Source organism: Hibiscus syriacus, unplaced genomic scaffold (genome assembly GCF_006381635.1).
Source record: "Hibiscus syriacus cultivar Baekdansim isolate YM2019G1 unplaced genomic scaffold, ASM638163v2 tig00110584_pilon, whole genome shotgun sequence".
In the NCBI taxonomy this organism is placed as follows: Eukaryota; Viridiplantae; Streptophyta; class Magnoliopsida; order Malvales; family Malvaceae; genus Hibiscus; species Hibiscus syriacus.
Window position 1 is genome coordinate 5128477 of NW_024062792.1, and position 27757 is coordinate 5156233.

General features: G+C 38.0%; 1 pseudogene; it reads left to right on the forward strand.

Annotated features, from left to right (window-relative positions):
- Window positions 1–2029: 2029 nt before the first annotated feature.
- On the forward strand, window positions 2030–27318 carry LOC120133713 (annotated as a pseudogene).
- Window positions 27319–27757: the final 439 nt, after the last annotated feature.

A 27757-nucleotide genomic window follows, 5' to 3' on the forward strand; every position in this document is an offset into this window, starting at 1 on the left:
AAAGGTAATGAAAGATTGTGTGGTAGTTATGATTTGGTTAAGTATGTATCGCGATGAAAATTATAGTGTGGAAAGAATTCAAGTATGGTGGTATAGAAGGAATGGAAGTATGGTGAAGGTGAAGGATGCTATGGCGTGGGAGATGAAAGATTAAATAAAGAGTATGGATTTTGACCTACTAGCTATATCGAGCTAGGAAACAATAATTTACAAAGATGGAATCGAAATGATAGAGGGTGGAACGTGACCCACTAGCTATAGAAGATCTAGGAACCAACGCTCTAAACAAATGAATGGATGAAGACCACAAGACTGACTTGAAGCCAATAGATTTCTTCAAAAGAACTAGAATGAAATCACTCACAAAGAGGTTTGTATATAAGCAAATTGTGTGTTTACAAATGATCCTAAGGTGCCTATTTACAGTGTTACTAGGCATCATATGAAAGGTCACAAAAAGATGAAGCATTCTCATCAAATTAGAAATTAAGTGTACTTGAATGCTTTGTTTTTCTTATCTTAAAGGTTGAAAGAATATTCTAGATAATTTGGGGATGAATCAAGACAATTTAAAGCTAAATTTGGCCTTAATTTCATCTAAGGGGTGAAATAGTCTTGGACTACATAGTCTTGATGATGAACCACTTTTATAATGTTTTGATATAACAATTTAAGGCAAAATGTTTTTGGACTTAAATTAAATTTATTCAAAGTTGTCAAAAATAATTCAAAGTCCTTTAAAAGTGAATTTGAACACAAAACTAATTTTCACGTACAAGAAGTATCGATATTGTTCTTACAGTATTGATACTATATGAACAATATTGATATTGTTCATGTGGTACCAATATCCAAGGTAAGAGAAGTATCGATACTCTCAAGGTAGTATCGATACGACCAACATTGCTCAAATTTCATAATACAAAAATGGTACCGATACCCAAAGGGGTACTGATAATACTTTACATAGTAGTATCGATACCATATGCTTAGTATCAATACCGTCAGGCCCTATGGCTAGTTTTATTTAAATATTAAAAAGGTAGTACCGATACTCCCTATAGGAGTACCGATACCCTATGTACTTGGCAGTTTTATTTTTACAGAGAAAATATCCCCAAATAGCTAGAAATAATCCCCAACGACTATAAAGGCCACAACTTTATTCTTACATATAAATACAAGTTGAAGACACTTGAAGAAGGGTTAGAACACCGATCCAAGCATTAAAACACAAGAGAAGAGCTTTTCACTCTTTATTCCTATTCTCTTGTAAATATTTTGTTATTGTGAGCTTTAATTCTTTGTAAACAACTACTTTAGAGAGGTTTTATTTGTTTACTTCTTTTTACCTTTAGTAAAGGGGATTGGTTATAGTTTAACCAAGTGAAAAACTAGGGAGTGTAAAGGTTACTCTTGATCCTTGAAAAAGAAAAAAAATTAGTGGATTTGTTGGAAAATCTTTAGCGAAGAGCTAAGGTAATAGAGGTAGACTTATTTGAGAAATCGAACCACTATAAATCATTGTGCAAAATTTTCTATCATTTCTTTCTCCTTACTCCCTAAACAATCTTTGCCAATTCACCCCTTGTACATTTTTCGGTTGTTTTATTGAGCCTCTTTGATCCTAATAATTGGTATCAGAGCTTAACTCGTTAGAAGACTTCACATCCTTGAGATGATCCTCGAATAAGATATAAAAGGCAGCCGGTGGGGGAAAGAGAGAAGTTGCAGTTTACTATAGATTTCCTTACATTTTTCAACACGTTCTCCGCTCACCACTCTACCGATTCTCCCATTTCAACGAAGCTTCTCTTTTCCTTACAAAAACCTCTCTCACCCAAATCTACAAGTTTTTTCTTTTTTTTTATGACATAGAACAACTATCAAGTTCACCACTATTTATGTCTTACTGCTTCTAGTTTGTCCCATCTATACAAGTGTTAGTAATATCAGTTGCAGATCAAAAAACGAGAGGAACATAGAAAGAAAATAGTTTTGATTTCTCTGATTTTTTAAAAGGTTGTCAAGATTAGACACGGGAAGGGATCCAAAACAGAAGAAATCGTTTCTCATTCGTAGACATAAAAGGGTGAGCTTTTAACCATATTTGTGTTGATAATGCTATGCTTAATGTCATAACATCTCCCCAGGGGAGTCCGTTAGACGGGAAAAATTTGAATTCGGGGAAAGCGATGAAATACAATTTTGGAAACAATTTGATTTTGGAGTCGTCACCATCCTTTAAATTAGGTAGGTTATAAACCTTAAATGACAAAAATAGTCTGCGTTTTATCAAAAATTCATTTTTTAAGAGTTCGAGAGTCGATTACGTGAGGGGAAGGGTAAGCACCCCCACAACGCCCAAATTTTGGTACCTAAACGATTATATGTTGTTTAAATATTGAATTACAATCTCAAAAATATATTTAAATTACGATCCTTTTATTCATTTGACTTTATTCAAAAAGCGTTGATTTGCGGATAACGAGTGACCCTTTGTGTGAACAATCTTCAGGAATGCACTTCCTTTACACTTAGGAGATTTTCCCATAGATTCCCCTCACAAAAGACATTATTTTGTAATTTTTCGCAAAGATAAAATAAAATGAAATAAAACAAAATAAAAGTGAAAAGAGTTGAAAAATAATCAAAATAAATAAGTGTAGAACAAAGAAAATTATATTAAATTATGGTGGATAAGTTTTGCTTACGCAAGATTTATTTGGTTTGACTGATGCTGCTGGAGAGAAAGGGTTGTTTGGGTTGTGTTTGTGCAGGAATCCTACAGAGAAAGAACATTTCAGTCGTGACAATGTAAAAGTGCAGAGGCTAACGGAACAAATGAGAACGTGAGGAGCAGATTTATCTCGCCAAGGCAATATTTATTTGAGGAACTCTGAAGAAGGTGTGGCTAAACTGCCTATGTCACACGTTAGCTGGATGACCTACTTCACGTACAAGCAAGCCTCAATTATTCTGACAGCCGCCTTTCCTTTTTATGTTCGGGCAATTAATAATGGCTAGTTAAAGAAACTCCAAAAAGTAGACAAAGCCCTAGGAATTTTCCTTATAAATAACCAGCCATAGCTGCCAAAAAAGGAGGCAATGAAGAAGAGAGAAGAGCTTTACCTAAGGCATGAGCAAGCAACTGCAGTGCTTTCCCACCGTCTACCCATCAACCTTCCTTGGTGTCCCCTATAGCCATACGATAGCAGAGTGGTGATCAGGCCTCGAGAGAGGGTGATCACCAAGGCAGGCGCGATGCTGATCAGGATTGTCGCGATAGAGCCCCCAGTTTTGGAAGTCGTTCTTCCTTTGTTTTTAACTCTTTATCTATTTTGGGTTGTATCAAACATTTAATCTTCGATGATCTTTGGTAGCACCATGAATGCTTTACTTGGGGTTAAACTTTGTTTTGCTTGAACAATATTTTATATTTATGAATGATGAAGTATGTTTCGTTTATGACTGTTTTGTTCATAGTTTAAATATTTTACCTTAGCACTGTAAGAGCATCGAGAGATAGCCTTGGGTTTTGGTAAAACATGTCTTGGCATTGTAAGAGCATCGAGAGATAGCCTTTTGTCTAGATAAGTGATTCTTACATTCGAGAGAATTAAGATAGATCAACGTGAGCAATGGAATCAATTCGGGATGGTGAAGTTCTAACTTGTCTACCATAGAAATAAGGAGTGAGTTTCAAACGACTAAAAGGGATAGATACTAGAGTAGGAGAGACTACGTCTATAGTTAACGCCGAGAGGTATGGCCGTAACAACCGTCTAAGAATACCTAGTAATCCTGTCAGACAGTTTTAGTAAGTCGTAATAAGTCATTCTAAACTGAGAATATTTATTGTCAAGACAATAGTTTAACATAAGTTCTCTGTGACACGTCTGAATATGAGAGGTTGTTTGCATTATATTTAAATCATGAACTGTTTTATTAGTCTGCATATTAATTTTGCCTCAACCAAACTTTTCTGGAATCATTGAATCATTTTCTTAGTTTATTAATATTAGTTCTTAGGATAATACTTAGTAGGACTAGTTTGTGACATTAGTTCTAGTTGTGGTGAAAATATATTTCTAATCTAATCCCTGTGGAGACGATACTCACTCACTATTGTATTACTTGCATCGATTGTGTATACTTGCACATATTTGCTTGCCTGAGCATATACATTTACAAGCGATCAAGTTTTTGGCGCCGTTACCGGGGATTGGTAACTGACGCTATTTTTAGCCATAACAAGTTCTCTTTGTCACATTATATTACTCTAACGTAGTTTACTATTTTCTCTTGTAGGTTTTAATTTTTGAATGACCTTGAGATCTTCTGGTCAGCCTTTGGAACCATTCGACCCTGAAATTGAGCAATCACTTAGACAAAGGTTGCGTGCCCAAAGAACCAGAGCACAATCAAATGAATTTCAAATGCAACACAACATGGGAGATTTAGGATATCCATATGCAACAATTAATCTTCAAGTTGCAAGACCAAGAGCGATACGAGATCATTTGAACCCTATTCTCGATGACCTCAATCCAGGCATAGTGGGACCTGAGATCCAAGCCACTCACTTCGAACTCAAACCGGTAATGTTTAACATGTTAAACTCTATCGAACAATTTGGTGGTTCACCCAATATAGATGCGAGACAGCATATTCTTGCTTTCCTTGAAGTATGCGACTCGTTTCGACAACAAGGAGTACATGAGGATGTGCTAAAACTGAAGCTTTTTCCTTACTCCCTACGCGATAGAGCAAGAGCCTAACTCAACGAAGTTTCTTCCGGTTCAATGGAGTCATGGGCAGACTTATGAAAGAGTTTCCTACTGTGATACAATCCGCCCAATATGAACACTCAGCTTCGCAATGACATTGCTAGTTTTCTCCAAGGAGATGATAAATCAATGTACGAATGTTGGGATAGGTATAAAAGTCTACTTTACAAATGTGTTAATTATGGATTTCACGATTGGACGCAAGTGGTAATGTTTTACAATGGAGTCAACGCACCAACTCGAATGATGCTAGATGCCTTAGCGAATGACACCTTGCTAGACAAATCACCCGAGGAAGCTTTTGACATCCTCGATAGGATAACAAATAATGATTATCAATTTCCATGTGCAAGATTGGGAACTGTTAGAAAAACATCAGGAGCATATGTATTAGAAGGTAAAGATTCGGTAGCAGCTCAACTTTCGGCCATAACCAATATGTTGAAAAATTTGCAACGTCATAATGAGGTAAGAGAAATCAAGGTGACCAATAATGTATGCCTATTTTATCAAGGCCATTATCATGAGAGTGAATGTCTTGAAAACTATGAGTCAACCAATTTTGTGGGCAACTACAATCGGAACAATAATAACCCCTATTCGAACATATACAATCCTGGTTGGAGACATCACCCAAATTTTTCATGGAGTACTCAAGGGAACAATAACAATCAAGCCGCAAACTACAGGCAACAACAAAATAATTATGACCATCAACATTTTTAGAATCAGCATCATCAGTAACCCTGACATAACAATAAAGGTATAGCTTCTTCCTCTAACACCAATTCGAATACTAATTCCTTAGAGTTATCATTGTAGGAATTCATGGCCTCGATAAAAGATTTCATGGCTTCCACAGAGACCTTGATGCACGAACACTCTGCAACAATTAAAAATCAAGGAAATTTTCTACAAACCCAAGCAACGCTTTTGCAAAGCCATAGCTCATCTCTCAGAGCATTGGAGAATCAAGTGGGACAAATTGCAACGGCGTTACATTCTCGCCCACATGGAAATATCCCTAGTGATACTGAAATCACTAAGCATCATGGGAAGGAACAATGCAATGTACTTACACTAACGAGTGGAAAACAAGTTAACCAAGGGGAGAACACCTGAACAATCCTCGCCAAGGCGTAACACAACTGGATGATCAATCTAAGAATGTTGAATGAAGGGAAGTGCCTGAAGAGAAGGAAAGAAGTGAAGGCTTAGAAGAGAATATACTGGATAATAAAAACTTCATGGTTCAGTCTAGCGATTACTCAACACCATCAGCAGTCGATGTGAGACCTTCACCACCGTTCCCTCAACAGTTGAAGAAGCACGATGATGAAATCCAGTTCAAGAAATTTGTTGAAGTTCTGGATTAGTTGTGCATTAATGTGCCCTTACTTGAAGCCATCGAACAAATGCCTTCCTATGCCAAGTATCTTAAGGAAATTGTTACAAAGAAAATGAAGGTAGAACGTGTCACCACGGCAACAGAAATTTGTTCAGCAGTAAGCAAACTCCCACCAAAACAAAAAGACCCTGGTAGTTTTATAATACCATGTTCATTGGTAATGACTTCATAGGAAGATCTCTTATTGATTTGGGATCAAGTGTAAACTTGATACCAAAGTCCATATTTATGAAGCTAGACGGGTATCACGCCCAACCCACCTCGGTCATCCTATAGTTGGCTGATCAGTCTTATGTGTGACTCGGTGACAGAATAGAAGACGTCATAGTAAAGGTGGATAAGTTCGTATTTCCAGTTGATTTTCTTATCCTGGATTGCGAAGCCGATGAAAATGCACCAATCATTCTTGGACGCCTCTTCTTAGCCACTGGGAGAATCCTCATAGATTGTGAAAAGAGAGAATTCACCATGAGAATATGAGAGAAAAACATCACTATCAATGTATTCAACTCCATGAAATACGTGGACAATTTAGAGGAATGCCAATGCATTAACAAGATTGAAGAAAAGGCAATCCTTGGACGAGGTGAATCCCTAAGGCTCGATGAATACATTACATTTTACCATGAACCTACAACCGAGATACATGAAGCAGAAAACTTTGGCCTAGACGAAATATTTTCAGAAAACGATCCTGAAAATCATGGCCTCGACCATAAAAATCTGAGCAATGAACACCCCGAAAACAATACCAATGTAAGATGCGGAGGAAAGACAAGGGACCAATCAAGACTTCTTCATAATAGATCAGGTATAAAATTTGAACCCTTAGATTATGATGAAGTTAAATCTCATGAGTCATCTTCACAACATGCACCAAAGTTGGAAATTAAAGCTTTGCCATCACATTTGAAATATGCATATATAGGAGTTGATGAAACCCTACCAGTGATAATTTCTGCCAACCTAACCTCCGAATAGGAGAATAGTTTATTGAATGTCTTGTCACAGTACATGAAAGCTATAGGATAGATGATGGCAGACTTGAAAGGAATCAGTCCGACCATATGCATGCATAAAATCAACCTTGAAGATAGCCATAGCACATCGGTGGAACCGCAAAGACGACTCAACCCGATCATGAATAAGGTAGCCATGAAGGAAATTATAAAATGGCTGGCTGCAGGAGTGATTTATCCTATATCCGATAGTTCTTGGGTTAGCCCAATACAATGCATACCAAAGAAATGTGGTGTGATTGTGGTTAAGAGTGAGCATGATGAGCTGCTCACCACAAGAACAGTCACGGGATGACGCATATGCATGGACTACAAGAAACTTAACAAATCCACAAAGAATGATCATTTTCCCCTCCATTTTATCGACCAAATATTGGATAGACTAGGGGGAAAAGAATTTTACTACTTCCTCGATGGATACTCGGGGTATAACCAAATTGCCATAACACTAGATGACCAAGAAAAATCAACTTTCACATGCTCGTATGAAACCTATGCATTTAGATGAATGTCGTTTGGACTGTATAACACTCCAACTACATTCCAAAGATGCATGATGGCAATATTTTAGGATATAGTGGAAGAGTGAATGGAAATATTTATGGACTACTTCTCCATCTTGGGTGATAATTTTGACCGTTGTCTCGGTAATTTATCCAAGGTGTTTAAACATTGTGAAAAAGCCAACCTAGTACTAAACTGGGAAAAATGCCATTTTATGATGACCGAAGGAATAGTGTTGGGTCACAAAATTTCATGCCATGGCATTGAAGTGGACAAAGCCAATGTGGATGCAATTGCAAATATTCCCCCACCTATTAATGTGCGAGGTGTAAGCAGTTTTCTTGGACATGCAGGCTTCTATAGGCGGTTCATAAAAGACTTCTCACAAATTTCAAAACCCTTATATCTTTTGCTTCAACAAAATCATCCATTTGAATTCACTAATGATTGTTTGAATGCCTTCACAGATTTGAAGAAAAAGCTTTCGGCATCACCAATTGTTATCCCACCAGACTCGAATGAACCATTTGAGCTCATGTGCGACGCTAGTGACTATGCAGTCGAAGCAGTGCTAGTATACAAAAAAGAAAATTTTTCACGTCATATACTATGCAAGCCGTACTCTTAATGATGCACAAGTGAACTATACCACCACTGAAAAAAAAACTTTTAGCAATAGTATTTGCATTCGATAAGTTTAGGCTATATCTAATAGGCAATAAGGTAATTGTGCAATCACTCTGCCATTAAATATTTGATTATTAAAAAAGATGCACGTCCTAGACTAATTCGGTGGATATTACTACTGTAAGAATTTGATTTAGAGATCAAGGATAGAAAAGGTACAGAAAATCAAGTGGCAGACCATTAGTCTAGGCTAGATAACAAATCTGATTGTTCTGACATCACATAAATTAAAGAGGACATCCCAGACGAGAAAATATTATTTGTCACGGTTGCGCCTTGGTATGCTGACATTGTTAACTTTCTTGGTAGTGGTATTGTTCCTCCAGATTTATCTAGCCAGGGCAGAAAGAAGTTTCGACATTATGTGTGACATTACTATTGGGATGAACCATTTCTATTCAAGCAATGTGGGGACCAAATAATCCGAAGATGCATTCCAGAAGAAGAGCAGTAAAATAAACTACACCAATTCCACTCGTCACCATATAAAGGGAATTTTGATGGAATGAGAACAACAACAAAGTGCTTCAGTCCGGATTTTATTGGCCAACCCTGTTCAAAGATGCGCATGAATTCTACAAATCATGTGATAGGTGTCAACGAACAGGAAACATCTCGAAACGGCATGAGATGTCATGGTAAAATATTCTGGAAATCGAACTTTTCGATGTATGGGGAATAGATTTCATGGGACCTTTCCCATCGTCATTCAGAGATTTGTATATTCTCCTAGTAGTTAATTATGTATCAAAATGGGTGGAAGCCAACCGCAACACCTAAAAACGATTCCAATACGGTGCTAAAGTTTTTGCACAAAAACATATTCGTCCGCTGTGAAACACCATAAGCTATAATTAGCGACGAAGGCACATATTTTGGCAACAGATTGATTGCCAAGTCACTGAAACGATATGGAGTACGACACAGGATCGCTATTGCGTATCACCCGCAGACGAATGGACAAGCCAAAATTTCTAACCAGGAGATTAAGCAGATCCTTGAAAAATTGGTCAACCCGAATCGAAAAGATTGGTCGCTGAAGCTAGATGAAGCACTATGGGCTTATCGCACAGCATTCAAGACACCGCTGGGAATGTCCCCATTCAAACTGGTCTACGGAAAGGAATGTCATCTATCGGTTGAACTTGAACATAAAGCATACTGGGCCATCAAAAAGATAAACATGGATGCTCAACTTGCTAGAGAAAGAATACTCTTGGAGCTGAACGAGATGAATGAATTTAGAGCACATGCATACGAGAATGCCTTCCTTTACAATAAGAAAACAAAACGATGGCATAACAGAAAAATATTGCCGAGGCAATTTTATCTTAGATAACAAGAACTGCTCTACAATTCACGCCTTAAGTTATTCCCAGGCAAGGTGAAATCAAGATGGTCAGGACCGTTTACTGTTCACCAAGTCTATGAAAATGGAGCAATTGAAATTCAAAATCAAAACGATGGTTCCATCTTCAAGGTGAACGGGCAGAGACTCAAGGAGTACAATGGAACCCCAATCATGCGCGACAAAAGAATTTTCTATATTTAATTGAGAAAACATTCATTGCCTAGACAACGAAAATCTAAATTCTGTACATAAATAAGTTAAGTTATTTTTTGTTTTAATCTGTTTTATTTTATTATTTTATTCTCTTTATTGTAGGCAAGCAAGGAACACGTGGCAGCATGGGAAGTTGAAGCATGCATGAACAAAAAGGCTCTAGGGTACAAGGTTTTGGCGGAAGAATAAAGAGGGAAAGAAAACCTTTTCCCCACTTTATGTCCAATTAGATATTTCTCATTTAATGAGAAATCTTTTCCCAACCATAAAAGGACTGAATTACCCTGAAACCACCCATCACTTTCCCAAGAAAAACTACCCTACCTCTTCTTCTTTATCGTGTTTACCTCTCTCTTTACAAATAAGAAAATATTTTCTTTCTCTCAACAATACCTCCCCATCGCCACCACAAAAGTCAGCCAAGCACAATGGTAAGAACAATGAAAGCCCCAACCCCAACACAAAGCTTCGAACATTTCCAAACAGCTGAAGTAGAAGCACGCTTCAAGACCTTCCAGACACACCAAGTATATTTGAAAGATGGATTCCTTTTTCCAGCCGAGGAAGAAGAGCCGTTAAGACCAGAGGTGATGGACGTAATAAATAAACACAACTGGGAGAAGTTTGCCCGTAATCCCAAAGCCGTAGCACCGGCGACGGTACGAGAATTCTATGCCCATTTTGAAGACCCATCTAACCACACAGTTTATGTTCGAGGAAAACTCATTCGATTTTCTCCTTATGCACTCAATCAATATTTTAAGTTGGGGTCGATCAAGAAACATATAGTGGCGTACTACATGACCATAGCTTCGGGTGGGCCAAGTTCGAAGGGAGTGTCCCAACAAGGAAAAGAGTTAATCACCGAGCATTAAAACCACACGTGAAACTATGGAACCACTTTCTCAAAGGCAAGATGATGCCAATGTCTCACAACACCACTTTCCTCGTGAAGAGATTACTTCTCCTACACTCAATCATTTACGGGAGGAAGATTGACGTTGGAGAACTCATTTTTTTAGCAGATCCATGACTGTGTCAAAAGGAACTGGGGTAACCTTTTGTTTCCCAACTTGATAACTGCATTATGCAAGAATAAAAAGGTTCTTGAGGATCACTTCGAGGATTATATTAAACCAAAGGAGGGCATCACAAAGTAAAAGGTCCCCGATTTGATGAGTTTCAATGACAATGACCCAAAGAAAAGTTTAGAGCAAGGAGCAAAATCGATTGTCGCGACTAGAATGGCTGTTGTGGTCACGCACACTCGAGAAACACGTGAAAAGACCGGTCGCCTGGAGGACCACATGGAAATTTACTTCGAGTATGTCAAAGCTAGGGATATATAAATCAACGTCTTCTTCAAGGAGTTACTCCCGAACTCAAGCATCAGATTACCGATCTTCCCCGCTGTCATCCTCAAATACAATGCAGGCGGGAGAATATTCCATACCACGACATCGCATGCACCTCTAGACGTTCCCCCAGAAGTACCTGTTAATGTGCCACCACTAGAAACGCAAGTACCACCTGTACCAGAGGAAGGCCAAGGTGACACAAAAGAATTCCTCAGCTCCTCCTCGTTTTCAACCTCCGAAAGCAGTGCTGATACTCCACCCCACTTCTTCTCTGATGAATATCTTACTCCAGTACCGCCGCAACCCGAGCATGATCCTACTCAGTCCCCTGTCCGTCCAACACCGCCAGTCCCAGCAGTATCTACTAGTCCAGCACAATTCCCAACACAACCAACTCCTACGACCAAGCAATCAATACCAGTACGAGCCTCATCCATCAATAAGTGCTACAAAAGAACCACATGCCGTATACTTTAGCCATCTCCTTTTCAACTAGCAGCAGTAGACTCTGGATCTGAGAGTCCCACTCCTCCCAAACGACGCAGAATGAGGGCGACTAGTCATGCCACTATACCACAGTGAGTCTTTACCTTAGTTTTTTTTTTTCTCTTTTTCGCATATGCATTTAGAATCATGTAGTTTAGTTTTCATGCATTGAGGATAATGCATCCTTCAAGTTTGGGGGAGGTATTGTACCATATTCTGCCATACTTTGTTAGAAAACAATTGATGTTAATTGGTTGAGAATTTTGGTTGTCATGACATAAGCAGGTTAAGACTATTGTTAATAATGAATTAGGGATGCCCAATGATGAATGCAAAATTTTATTGCCTAGGCCAGAATTTTTATTAAGACTGTCTAAACAAGAGAACCAACCTTAGGCTTGATTCCGTGAAATTTATAAACACGATTGTAGGTTGTTTTTGCTCTAGGTAATCTGTAAAATTTTTAGGAAAGAATTTTCTATTTACCGAGACTACAAAAATATTCTAAGGGTAAAGTGGAAACTCTCCAGTGTTTAAAAACTTGAAAAACTCGAAAATACAAAGGGACACTTCTCTGTGCAAAGGCATGAAAAAGAAAAACTCCAAAACAAATTAAGAATAGCCAAGGTATATGAGTGAATGAAAGTAGTCACAGGATGACTCTGCCCGACTAGCTTGCGGGTGAAATGTATGCTCCCTTTCACCTAGAGTGTGGGAAAGTAGTTGTGATGAGCTGACTCCCCTGAAAAAAATGAATAAAGAGAAGAAAAGTTGATAAATAACTAGAAGTATAAACTAAGCCTGATGAATAATTTGTTTCCTTGACAAACCAGGAGTGCTTACTTTAAGTTTTCAAATTACCTCTATGCATAGACCGATTACAATCACGCACACACAATAGCAAGGGATCCTGACTATGGAAGGGACTTGACTGATATGACTGTCAACATGTTGAGGCCAAACTATTTTTGCTGAAGGCTGAAATCTCAAACCAGATGATTTTCTTAATACTACTTTGCCATAAAAATTTTAATTCTCTTATAGCTAGTATACATTGCTTGAGGGCAAGTAATAGTTTAAGTTTGGGGGTGTGATAACTCCGTAAAAAGGCTTAGTTTATAGTCTTTTCACTTAAGTTATTGCTCGTCTAGATAAAGTATGCATTGCATTTTTAGTTGCAATTAGTTGCATATAGATTATATTAGATTGTGGTGGATAAGTTTTGCTTAGGCAAGATTTATTTGGTTTGACTGATGCTGCTGGAGAAAAAGGGTTATTTGGGTTGTGTTTGTGCAGGAATCTTACAGAGGAAGAATATTTCAGTCGTGACAATGTAAAAGTGCAGAGGCCAACAGAACAGATGAGAACGTGAGGAGCAGATTTATCTCGCCAAGGCAAGCTTTATTTGAGGAAGTCTGAAGCAGGTGTGGCTAAACCGCCTATGCCACATGCCAGCTGGATGACCTACTTCACGTACAAGCAAGCCTCAATTATTCTGCCAGCCACCAACCGCTTTTCCTTTTTAAGTCCGGGCAATTAATAATGACTAGTTAAGAAAACTCCAAAAGTAGACAAAGCCCTGGGAGATTTTCCTTATAAATAACCAGCCGTAGCCGCCAAAAAAAGGAGGCAAGGAAGAAGATATAAGAGGTTTACATAAGGCATGAGCAAGCAACTGCAATGCATTCCCACCGTCTACCCATCAACCTTCCTTGGTTTCCTCCATAGCCAGACGATAGCAGGGCGGTGATCAGGCCTCGAGAGAAGGTGATCATCAAGGCAGGTGTGGTGCTGATAAGGATTGTCGCGACAGAGCCCCCGATTTTGGGTGTCGTTATTCCTTTGTTTTTAACTCTTTATCTATTTGGGGTTGTATCAAACATTAAATTTTGGATGATCTTTGATAGCACCATGAATGCTTTACTTGGTGTTCAACTTTGTTTTGCTTGAACAATATTTTATGTTTATGAATGATGAAGTATATTTCGTTTATGACTGTTTTGTTCATAGTTTAAATATTTTACCTTAGCACTGTAAGAGCATCGAGAGATAGCCTTGGGTTTTGGTAAAACATGTCTTGACATTGTAAGAGCATCGAGAGATATCCTTTTGTCTAGATAAGTGATTCTTACATTCAAGAGAATTAAGATAGATCAACGTGAGCAATGGAAAGAATATGGGATGGTGAAGTTCTAACTTGTCTACCTTAGAGATAAGGAGTGAGTTTCAAACGACTAAAAGGGATAGATGCTAGAGTAGGAGAGACTACGTCTATAGTTAACGCCGAGAGGTATGGTCGTAGCAACCGTCTAAGAATACCTAGTAATCATGTCGTGCTATTTTAGTGAGTCATAATAAGTCATTCTAAACTGATAATATTTGTTGTCAAGACAATGGTTTAGCATAAGTGCTCTGTGACACGTCTGAATATTAGAGGTTGTTTGCATTATATTTAAATCATCAACTGTTTTATCAGTCTGCATATTAATTTTGCCTCAACCAAACTTTTCTGGAATCATTGAATCATTTTCTTAGTTTATTAATATTAGTTCTTAGGATAATACTTAGTAGGACTAGTTTGTGAGATTAGTTCTAGTTGTGGTGAAAATATATTTCTAATTCAATCCCTGTGGAGACGATACTCACTAACTACTATATTACTTGCATCGATTGTTTATACTTGCATAGATTTTCTTGCCTTAGCATATACATTTACAAGTGATCAATGTGCAAATACTAAAAACTAAGTGTTGGAAATAAAGAAAGGATTGAAATAAAATGTTGAAAAGTTAAAGTGCATAAAAAATAAAATGCTGGAATTTAAAGTGCTGAAAAATATATAAAAAAAAAGTAAAAAAAAGGAAATAATTTGCATAAATTTAAAAGTTAGGGGGTTAGTTTATGCAATAAAATAAAATGTAAGAATTTTAGTAAGTTAGTGCCTAAAATAAAATAACAGAAAGTAAAGTGTCTAAATTAAAAGTAAATAAAACAAGAAATATAACATGTTAGTAACTAAATTAAAAATAATGAAAATAGAGTGTTAAAATGAAATAAATAAAATGTGGAGCTTTAGGGATTGAAATGTAAAAACACGGCAATATTTGAGGGGGTTTATCGTGATTTTACGCAGAAATTTGTTGGCCATTTCGTAAAAATGCACTAAACATAGGAGGGCTTAATCGTGATTTTTCACAAAAGTTTGATGATCATTATGCGAAATACGGAAGAAGTTGAGAGGGCTTGAACATGAATAACCCAACACTTTAAGCGACCAATGTAAAAGATGACAAGAAAATGAGGGACCCTAAGTAAAATTAACCCAAAAATGATTTTAAAGCATACTCTTTGTTTTTTTCAGTGAAACCAAAGCAATTTGGCCCCTCTCCCTCTTCTCTTCACGCGACACTAACCCAAAGGAAACAAAGGCCAAACTACCGACCTCCTTCCCGACGACCTTGTTACTCCGATAAGCACGCCGGTAGCCAGGTAAACTGAACTCCCTATTTTTATTTTATTATTTCAAAACTGAACATGCATATAAAAAAATTCGAAAATACCTCTGAGAAAATACTGCCTATAAAAACTGAAATTTTTTTCTCTATGTATTGATTTTTTTTCGAATGGATACCAGCTACCCTCTACAATGTCTTGATGGGGGGGTTTTATAACCCATTTTTTTATGAAAGAGGAAAAAGAAAAGAAATAAAAAAATTTCTTTCGGCAAGAATCATGTTTAGCAGTCGACATGCATGCAGGAGAATCACGGGTGACCAGCGTAAATCTCGATGGGAAACGGCGCACGTGGAAACTCCATGTTTGGTGGCGGCAGTCGGTGGGGTGTAGAAATCCTAATATTATTTTTTCCTTACGTGGGCCTTTACCCATTGGGCCTCGAGTCAAATATGGCCCGGGCAAAATTCAGAGTCTACAACTGCCCGACTTTGTCCATTGTCGTGTAACTGGAATAGGACAAAGATCAAATACACTGATTTTGATTGGCCTCTCTACTTGTTTTGATGATGACACTGCTCATTCACGCTGAGGATATCGGGTCAATTTGATGTTGAAGACAACACTGACACTGCTCATCCTTGTTGAATAGATCTGGTCACTTTCAGATGAATTATTTGTTAGAGATGACGTTCCTTCTCGTTGAGGAAATCGGGTCAATCTGGAGATGATTTGGAGATGATACGGTTCCTTCGCGTTGAGGAAGTCTGATTGTCTGAGGATGACACTGCTTATTCGTGTTGAGAAGATTGGGTTAATTTGGAAATAATTTGATGATAAAGATGACGTTGCTCATCCGTGATGAAGAGATATGGTAGTTTTCAGGTAAATTGTTTGTTGAATATGAAGTTATTCCTTTGCGTTAAGGAAATCGGGCCAATCTGGAGATATTTTGTAGATAATACGGTTCCTTCTTGTTGAGGAAGTTTGATTGTCTGAGGATGACATTGCTCCTTCGTGTTGAGGAGATCGGGTTAATTTGAGGTTGAAGATGACTCAGCTCATCCGTGTTGAAGAGATCGGGTCGCTTTCAGGTAAATTGTATGTTAAATATGACATTGTTCCTTTGTGTTTGAGGAAATCGGGTCAATCAGGAGATAATTTGATGTTGAAGATGACGTTGCTCATCCGTGTCGAAGATATTTGGTCATTTTTTAGTAAATTGTTTGTTTTTTAGGATGACACTGCTAATATGTGATGAAGAGTTCTGGTCATCGAAGAGTGACACAGCTTCTACGTGATGAGAAGATCTGGTCGGGGATGACACGGCTCATACGTGATGAAGAGTTTTAGCCATCTTTAGGAAGGGTGATAACACGGTTCCTACGCGATGAGGATGGCTGGTTATCTAGGGCTCACACGGGTCCTACGTGATGAGGAGGTATGGTCGGGAGATGACATGATTCCTACGTGATGATGATGACAAACCATCTTTAGGTACGATAACACGGTTCCTACGTAATAAGGACGGCTGGGTATCTAGGGGTGACACGACTCCTACGTGATGAGGAAGTATGGTCGGGGGATGACACAGTTCCTATGTGAAGAGGATGGTAGACCATCTGAAGGGTGATAACATAGTTCTTATGCGATGAGGACGATGGTTATCAGGGGTGACACGTCTCCTACATGATGAAGAGGTCTGGTCAGAGGATGATACGGTTCCTACGTGATGAGGATGGTAAGCCATCTTTATTGATAATGGTTTCAAGGAAACTAACTCAAAGATGATGTTTCAAAAGAAAAGGTATCAAGGAAGACAAAATTCGTTTTAAGGGAAATGATCTCAAAGATGTTTGTTTCATGAGAAACAAACTCAAAGACTTTTATTTAAAGAGAAATAGAAAAGATTTTCTTTCAAAAGATGCTATCTCAAGAGAAAAAAAAAATTCCAAAGAAAATACTCAAAGATTTTTCTTCAAAAGAAACTATACCAAGAGAGACAAAACTTGTTTTAAATGAAACATACTCAAAGATTTGTGTTTCAAAAGACATTGTCCCAATAGAGACAAAAACTTTGTTTTGAGTAAAAATTGTCTCAATCGAGACAAAATTTGCTTTTAAGAAAACTTGTCTCAAGCGAGATGACACTTTGTTTCTCAAAGGCTCATAGTCTGTCTATTGGTTCCTACATATTGAGGACTTACCTTCAGAATAATTGATTGTTGACTTCAGGAAGTCAAATATGTGGATGGCATTTTTCTTTAAGGTAGAAGACATTTGGTCATTTTCGAAATTTGAATTCTTGAAAGCTCAAAACGATGCATTTATGACTGAATATCTTGAATGTTATGATGGATGGCAAGATAAAATTTATTTGATGTGTTTAGTTTGATGGGTTATTGAGGTTTTCCTCAAGATAGGAGATAAATATTTTTGATGCATATGATAATGAATGTTTGATGCAAACATGCACATTTCATTTATCATGTATGTCTGTGTTGATGTATGTTAGTATTGATGTATGTTTTCTCGATTTGGAAAGAGAATGGTTGCGAGAGTAGTCTTCACTCTATCTTTGATTCAGTTTGTCTTCATTTCCACTAGGGTGTACTCTTGCAAACCTCGACCTAAGACAAATTTGTTTTTTTGCCTCATCAAATTTTGCCCAAAAAATTTGTCTTTTCTTGCCCCAGCTTCAATCTTGAGCTTCGAAGAGATGTTCGTTGAATTCCAAGATATTTCCAGAGAAGTTATCTTGTTTGAAAATGCTTTTCTTCCTTTGAATTTTCAAAATTTTGAAAAATATCAAAAGGATTTTTTTTTTAAAAATATTACCTCCTTCTAGGTTTCACAATTGAAGCAAATCATAAAACATGAGTTCATTGGATATCAAAAAAATCAACTGCTCTTTTAATCTTTGATAGTTGCAAATCTATGACAAATATCAAGATCGACATGTTGGTTTGTTTCCTCGATTTGGTCATCGTGAAGATCATGGATTACCCAAATTTCTTGGCTTGGTATTTTAATCGGAAGCGAACAAAATGACTCAACTAGAATAATCAATAGCTAGACCTTCCAGAACACTTCTGTTTCAGTTCTCTGAAATCTTACATTTTTTCAAGCTTCGTAGACTCACCTAGTCAAGTTAGTGTAGAAATATCGGTCTAAAAATGAGATTTCTGAGTGCTCGTGTGAGTTCGACTATAACAGGTGTTCATCAACTCCCTTAGTCCATATTCACCAAAACTCCTTATTTAGTAAATTTGACTTAACTTGCCATTATTTGACTTAACTTGCCATTGTTTGGCTAGCTGAATTCAGCTTTATTGTACATGTATCTTATAATTGCCTTTGTTCGGCTAGCCGAAGGATTCATGTCGTCACAAAGTCTTTGACTTGACAATCACAGTGGAGCAAACACCGAATTTCCAATTACCCGGTCAATGTCATGGTTTGAATGTAATCTATTCATAAAGCCAGGGTTTTCGAGTTTCCTCTATAACCAATTTCTTTAGCGAAATAGCTAAGGTTTATTGTATACATATATATATATATTGTTGGGTAAACAAATTATATTTCTTAAGCTTGTAGAGGAGAACCTATTATAGTCTCGTGTTTGTTGAAGGTTAGAAAATCTCATCGTTAAAGTTCAATTTCCAAGCAACTGACCTAAACTAGATTCACCTACTTGACCATTCCATATGAGAAGATCATCATCATCATTGAACGTCCTCAACGAAAGTATAAACCAATTAGTTTTGAAATCTATTGTGCTAGTTGCCCCATTTTGTCCACTCCTAACACATACTTGAATGCCAATTCTTTGATGGACTCTTCATGAGAAGAAAAACTAGCTAGGTCCTTTTATAAGAAGGGTATGTACTCTGGTGTATATTTAGATTAGGATTAAGGGGTCCTTGTTTTACAGGGGTTCAATCTTTTCATTTGTCAAATATTTACAACCTCAATTATTAAAATCTTTTAATTAAAATGACATTCAAAGAATTTCAAGATTGAAATTTGCTCATTGTTCATTTCCTAAGAAAACAAAACATTTTATTTAAAATGTTCAAACGTCAAATGAATTACAAACATTTAAGCATAAGAAGAAAAACAAGTTCAAACAAGATGACATGCATGAGAATGTAACAAAAACCCCTAATGGATGCCCCAGCTGACTCCCGACCAGAATACCCCATCATATATTGAATTTCAATGCCCCAAAATCAATCAGATCTTGAACCTTATGCTTCAATGTCCAACAATTCTCAGTGGTATTCCCCGAGCTCCTAATATGATAGCTGCATATGGCGTTAACATCATGTCCTTCAGGATATGGGGCCTCTCTTGGTTTGGATTAAACTGGAGTCACAAGATTCTTCTCAACTAGCATTGGGAGCAATTCCTTGGGATTGGACTGATGTGAGTCTTTTCACGGAATGCCTTATGAGGTTTGATCCCCAGACTAGCTATATAAGATCCCACAATGTTAAGCTCATCTCTTTCTTTATTGTCGGTATGGTTAGTGCCACTTATCTGGCCATTCTTGACAACTCTTTCGATCATTTCTCCACACATGATGATGTCATAGAAATTCTTGGTGGTAGCTCCTACCGTGTAGTTGATATATGGAGATTTTAATGCGTCGATGAATAAAGTGAGGAACTCTCTTTCAGTCATTGGTGGATGTACTTGAGATGCGACATCCCTCCATCGTTGTGCGTATTGTCAGAATCTCTCATCACTTTCTATCTCCATATTCTGTAGCGTTGTTCGATCAGGGGCCATATCAATCATATGCTTGTATTGGCTCAGAAAGGCACTAGCCAAATCCTTCCAAGAGCATATTTGAGTACGGCTCAGTTGATTATACCACTTAGAAGCAGGTTCAATCAAACTTTTTTGGAAGCAGTGAATCAACATCTGATCGTTGTGGGTATATCCAGTCATCCTTTGCACAAACATAGTGAGATGGGCATTAGGACAACTGGTTCCATTATATTTTTCAAAGTCGGGCATCATGAATTTGGGTAGAAGCACCAGATCAGGAACTAAGACTAGTTCGGTTGCACCTATTTCATTGTGAGAGCTCTGTCCTCTCATTCCTTTAAAGGTCTCTCTGTACCACTTTTTCAAAGTCTCCAGGATCTCATTGTTGGCTCTTTTCATCTTATCGGGATTTGGCATGTTGTGATCAGTAGAATGATCCCGAGGACCTAGCACAGTTGCATGAATTTTAGTGGCAGAGAAGCTTGCTTGGTGGCTAGGAATCTTATGGAGCGAAATAAGTATCGTTGGATTAGAATGGGCCATCACATATTCAGAGGTTTCCCTAGTCAATGAAATCTTATCTTTGCCTCTTTCTTGGTTGAGCCCATTCAGTTTGGCTACAAATTTATCAACCAGGTCATTTTAGTTTTGCAAGATACGATTCTTGGTGGCTTTTTGTACCTGCTCCATTTTAGTTTCCAATCTACTTGCATATTTTGCAAACTCTCTTCTAGTTCTTTCTTCAGTTTCTCAAATTTTGCTTCCATTCTCAATATTGTGTGAACGAAGTTGCACAGTTAGAAGTACTTCCAGAATCCTCCATGAGATAAACCCATAATTCTCTGATTAATGCATGTAAAAATGCTTCAATGAATGCCATGCAGCCAGCTAATATGCAAATGCATATGCAAAAAAATTGAAAATGTTTAAATAAATGTAGTGCAAAATGTAAATGCAAAAGGTATCGATTTCCAAAAGTAACCATTCTTAGAAAGAGTTTCATTCATCCAAAAGAGTTTTCATCTTTACAATAGGGATCAATCTACTAATGCGTTTTGTGATACGTAATCCCCAGGCAAACTATCTCCTTTTTGCCCTTTGTGTTTCTTCAGACCAAGCTCGGACAGTCGGATTACGTTCTTCCTTGTTATGAAAACACTTTCCATCATAATGTTCGCTCTTCTATTCTGATGATTACATGGTTAATCAACACCTTTCTTTTATTTATGATGATCATGCAATACCAAACAATAAAAAAATCAAACATAGAAAATGTGACAGTATAAAAGAATTCAAATATCAACCAAATTTCAAGAAAATAAAATAATGCAGGTAAAGAGAAGAGGTTTAGAGTCGTTTCTCCTTTGTGTACACTTATTTTGGGTACCTACTGACGGATAGAGGTTCGATATGAATTTTATCAAGGTGGGTTACTATGGCTCACTATATGCGGTATTGGGTTCTAAGAAAAAAGATACTCGAATTTGCCATGTTGGTGTCTTCTTAGGCTGCCAAACCCTAAATCCTGACCCATTACATGCTCATGACTATCGAGTTCAATTCGAGAGGATACATTCCCTTATGTCCATGAGGAGAAACAATTTATCTCACGTAGACATAAGGTATATGAACCCAAAAGGTTACTAGCTAAAACCCATGAGAAGAAACAAATTATCTCACGTAGGCTAAACTTTCACCTCAACTTAAAAGGGACAAAGCTCGTAAGTGAGCTTATGATATGCAAATGTATGTGTTGTGTGTGAGGAGAAACTCACAAACCTTTAAAAACACGACAAAAACAACACTCTCACAATTTCCAAAAATCTGTTTAAATCTGAAGACCACTAAAATAAAAATCGATTAATTAAAAGTAGAATAATGCATAATATGTCGAAACTCAAAATAAATAAAAGGATCATAAATTAAATACAATTTAAGTTTGTAATTCCCAAATATAAAACAACGTATAATCGTTCATGGCCTGACTCTCGAAATCCCGAGCGGAGTTGCCAAGCTATCATAACGTCTCTCTGGTGGAGTCCGTTAGAAGGGAAAAATTTGAATTCGGGGAAAGCGATGAAATATAATTTTGGAAACAATTTGATTTTGGAGTCACCACCAACCTTTAAATTAGGTAGGTTGGAAACCTTAAATGACAAAAATGGTCAACTTTTTACTAAAAATTCATTTTTAAGAGTTCGAGAGCCGATTACGTGTGGGGAAGGGTGACCACCCCCACAACGCCCAAATTTTAGTATCTAAATGATTATATGTTGTTTAAATATTGAGAATTACAATCTCAAAAATTTATTTAAATTACGATCCTTTTATTCATTTGACTCTATTAAAAAATCGTTGATTTTCTGATAACAAATGACCTTTTGTGTGAACAATCTTCGGGAATGCACTTCCTTTGCAGTTAGTAGATTTTCCCATAGATTCCCCTCACAAAAGACATATAAAAAAAGTTTGGAATACCTTTGAGAAAATGTTGCCTATAAATCTGAAATTTTGTTTCTCTGTGTATTGATTTTTTTTTAATTGTTACCAGCTGCCCTCTACAATGTCTTGATGGGGGTTTTATAACCCATTTGTTTTTATGAAAGAGGGAAAAGAAAAGAAATAAAAAGATTTCTTTCGGCAAGAATCACGCTTGGTAGTCGACATGCATGCAGGAGAATCACGGGTGACCGACGCAAATCTCGTTCGAAAACGGTGCGCATGGAAACTCCATGTTTGGTGGCGGCAGTCGGTGGGGTGTAGAAATCCTAATCTTCTTTTTTCCTTACGCGGGCCTCTATCCATTGGGCCTCAGGTCAAATATGGCCCGGGTAAAATTCAGGCCTACACTTAAGATCTGTTTTTTTCTTTCTTTTTAGACATGTTTTTGATCTTTTCTTTCTTGAAAGTAAATTGGGTTTACTGTTAGTTTTTATTTTCCTGGGGTTAATTTGTTTGGTTAGTGGGAAAATGTGGGAGCAAGAGAAGGATAAAATGAAGTTTTTGGTCGGTGGTTTTTGTGGATCTGGCTTTGGTGGTACCCTTTAAAATATTTAGTTCTTTGATGCTTCTACTTTTTATAAGAGATTGGAGTTTAGATTTAGCTTTGAGGTTTCTACATTAATTTTCTGCGTGGATTTGCTCTTTTTTTCTGCTAAGAATATTGTTATACATTTTAGTACAGATCTATTGTTGTGGAAAAATGTTTTTCAATTTTTATTGCAGATGTTGACATGGTTTGGCTGTAAAGTTGTCTGATTTATATACCTTTACTATCTATTTCTGACTTGTCCAAATCATGAACATTTTAAGTTGGTTTTTTATTTTGCTATTGGCAGTCAAATTTGGGATCACATTGAAGTTTTCGGTTTAAGATACCTATTACGGTGCTTGATTATCTACTTTGAAAATCTCTAGTAGTGCTTCTACTGATATAACTTCTTGTATTCTGGAAATTCAGGATCTAAGGGTAATTCCCTGGTAGAGCTAAACGAGATGACGTCAAAGTCTTATAAAGGGAGGCGATCATCTTTGTCGATTTCCTCTGAAGCTGCAGAATCTCAGAAGTTTCCTATACCTCCATCTGTGACATTGGGGCGGAGAACTTCCTTCGGACGTTACGTGAGCTATTCAAGGGATGATCTCGATAGTGAGCTTGGTAGCACTGATTTCATGAACTATACAGTGCATATACCCCCACCCCTGCCAACCAACCCATGGAGCCTTCTATATCTCAAAAGGTTGAAGAGCAATATGAGTCGAATTCACTTTTTACTGGTGGATTCAAGAGTGTTAACCGAGCACATCTAATGGACAAGGTGATTGAGTCTGAAGCAAACCATCGCAGATGGCTGGTGCAAAAGTATCTTCATGTGCGGTTCCTGGGTGTGATGCAAAGGTAATGAATGATGAACGCTGTTCGAATATTCTCCCTTGCGAATGTGATTTCAAAATTTCCGGAATTGTTACATTGATGCAGTGAAATCAGGGGGTGGAATGTGCCCTGGATGTAAGGAGCCATACAAGAACACGGGTCTCGATGAAACAGCAGTGGTTAATAATTCCAGGCCACTTCCACTTCCTCCCCCTGGTTCAATGTCCAAAATGGAGAGGAGGTTGTCTTTAATGAAGCCAACAAAGTCAGCGCTGATGAGGAGTCAAACGGGAGATTTCGATCACAACCTTAGGCTGTTTGAGACTAGAGGGACTTATGGTTATTGCAATGCTATATGACCAAAGGATGGTAATGGTAAAGATGATGAAGTTGCTGAACCAACTGAGCTGATTAGCAAACCATGGAGGCCACTTACATGGAAATTAAAAATACCAGCAGCTATTCTCAGCCCTTATCTGTAGTCTTCATTTCTAGATCTTCCTAAATGTTATATTTGTTCTCTATGTCGCTATATTTTACTACGATAATGATTCCATGAAAACTTTAGCTTCTATTTGTCTTAAAATATTTGAGCTGCATTTATGCTCGGTAGCTTAACGGTATTGCAGAATATATTATTATATATATAGGAAGTTTTCTATGTTAATCCTGTCACTCCATTTTGTGTCATTACTTTAACCTCTCTTTCCATGTTTGCAGGCTTATAATTTTTGTACGAATTGTTGTTCTCAGATTGTTTTTGGCTTGGAGGGTCAAGCATCCAAACAACGATGCTATTTGGCTATGGGGAATGTCTGTGGTTCGCTTTTTCATGGCTTCTTGACCAACTGCCCAAGCTCTGCCCCATCAACTGTGCTACCGACCTTAATGTGTTGAAGGACAAATTCGAACCACCAACCCTACTGGAAAATCTGACCTTCCAGGCATAGATGTCTTTGTCTCTACTGCCGATCCCCTCTTGTCACTGCGAGCACAATCTTGTCAATTCTAGTTGCAGATTACCCTGTTGAAAAACTTGCTTGTTATGTTTCTGATGACGGAGGAGCACTCTTAACTTTTGAGGCCATGGCTGAAGCTGCAAGTTTTGCTAATTCGTGGGTTCCGTTTTGTCGCAAACATGATATTGAACCCCGGAAGCCAGAATCTTACTTCAATCTGAAGAGGGATCCTTACAAGAATAAAGTCAAACCAGATTTTGTCAAGGACCGTCGACCAGTTAAACATGAGTATGATGAATTCAAGGTCCGTATCAATAGTTTACCAGATTCCATACGCAGTAGGTCTGATGCGTTTCACGCTAGGAAATCAAGGCAATGAAGCTGCAGAGACAGAATAGGGAAGATGAACCTGTAGAGACTTTGAAGATTCCGAAAGCGACATGGATGGCTGATGGAACTCACTGGCCTGGGACTTGGTTAAATCCAGCTTCCGAGCACTCCCGTGGTGACCATGCTGGTATAACACAGGTATGTATATAGTCGGAAGATATCTTTTTTCGCGTTTTTCAACTAGTACATTGAATGAAAATATTTTCACCCTTTATTTTTCTTTGGATTGCTAATGTTGAGCTTTTTGAGGTTTTACGCGGATAGATGAATTAAAGTGAATGCAAGTTGATAATTTGATGCCGACATTTCTTTTCTTAATCTTTTAAATTTTCGATTTCATAGGTGCTGCTGAAACCACCCAGTGATGAACCATTACATGGAACTGCTGAGGATAGGCTCAATGATCTAACTGATATTGATATTCGTCTCCCTTTGCTTGTTTATGTTTCTCGTGAGAAGCGCCCAGGCTATGATCACAACAAGAAGGCCGGTGCCATGAATGCCCTCGTTCGAGCATCTGCAATTATGTTCAATGGTTCATTCATCCTGAACCTTGACTGTGATCACTATATCTACAACTCACAGGCAATGAGGGAAGGCATGTGCTTCATGATGGATCGAGGAGGTGACCGACTTTGTTATGTCCAGTTTCCTCAAAGGTTTGAGGGGATTGACCCATCTGATCGGTACGCCAATAACAATACCGTCTTCTTTGATGTGAACATGCGAGCTCTTGATGGTCTTATGGGGCCTGTCTATGTCGGAACTGGTTGCCTCTTTCGTACGGTTGCTCTTTATGGCTTTGACCCGCCACGATCAAAAGAACAACACTCCGGGTGCTGCAGGTGCTGCTTTTTCAGTCGTAAGAAGAAGCATTCCTCAATGGCACACAGCTCAGAGGAAAACCGTGCTCTGAGAATGGGAGATTCTGATGGTGAGGAGATGAACCTCTCCCTGCTACCTAAGCGGGTTGGGAACTCGACATTCCTCATTGATTCAATTCCAGTGGCCGAGTTTCAAGGTCGGCCCCTTGCAGATCATCCAGCTGTGAAGAATGGGCACCCACCTGGTGCTCTCACCATTCCTCATGATCTTCTTGATGCCTCGACGGTTGCAGAGGCAATCAGTGTCATTTCATGCTGGTACTAAAGACGGAGTGGGGACAGCGTGTTGGGTGGATTTATGGATCTGTTACTGAAGATGTGGTCACTCGGTTGAGATTTTCTTTCCCCTGAACAATGCTCTCCTTGCCAGTCCTAGAATGAAGTTTCTACAGAGAATTGCCTATCTCAATGTCGGAATCTATCCCTTCACCTCAATTTTCCTGATTGTCTACTGTTTACTCCCCGCACTTTCGTTGTTTTCCGGCCAGTTCATCGTTCAGACCCTCAATGTCACTTTCCTTACATATCTCCTGATAATCACAGTTACTCTATGTCTATTAGCTTTGCTTGAAATTAAGTGGTCCGGCATCGAGCTAGAAGAATGGAGGAGAAATGAGCAATTCTGGTTGATCGGGGGAACAAGTGCGTATCTTGCTGCCGGGATCGAGATCTCCTTCACCCTGACGTGAAAATCAGCAGGAGATGATGTGTACGATGAGTTTGCTGATCTCTACATTGTCAAATGGACATCCTTGACGATACCCCCGATCACGATCATGATGGTCAACTTAATAGCTATATCAGTCGGGTTCAGCTGAACGATATACAGTGTTATTCCGCAGTGGAGTCGACTACTAGGTGGACTTTTCTTCAGTTTCTGGGTTCTGGCTCATCTCTATCCTTTCGCGAAAGGACTTATGGGAAGAAGAGGGAGGACGCATACCATCTTTTTCGTGTGGTCGGGTCTTATGGCCATCACCATATCCCTCCTTTGGGTGGCAATCAATCCACCATCGAACACGAACCAGATTGGCGGATCGTTCCAGTTCCATTGATGGTCATGGGGATATTTACTTTAGCAGAAATTTAAGTGAATTTGCTTGGCGAACCAACTGGTTTCTTCTTTTTGTATGATGTTTTAACTGAATACTTACTTTTTTAATGGATCGTCATCTCTCAATGCTTATTTGGTAGCTTTGATTGATTTGTTGAACAAAATCAATTGATATAGCAATATATCTTCACAAGTTACTGTTCCATTGTAAATTATAAAATTATATACATATAAACAAAAAATTAATCTCAGCTTTTGATATCTTTCAATAATTAATCTCAGCTTTTGATATCTTTCAATTAAATGGTTCTAAAAGTATAAAATTAAAAGAGTTTATACAGTGGGTCTTAACACACACTAATATGATCCAAACTAGCTCCAATTTTCTCCATGACTTAATCACACCATGGATGTTATTCAAAGCTGGTTCTAAGGGAGTTCTTCCTTACTTTATCATTTATTATCTTCTATATGCATCACTTAATGTTATAAGCATGCTTTTTCTCCTTAAACTATGCTTGAATAATCATATGTTATCATTCACTTGCATA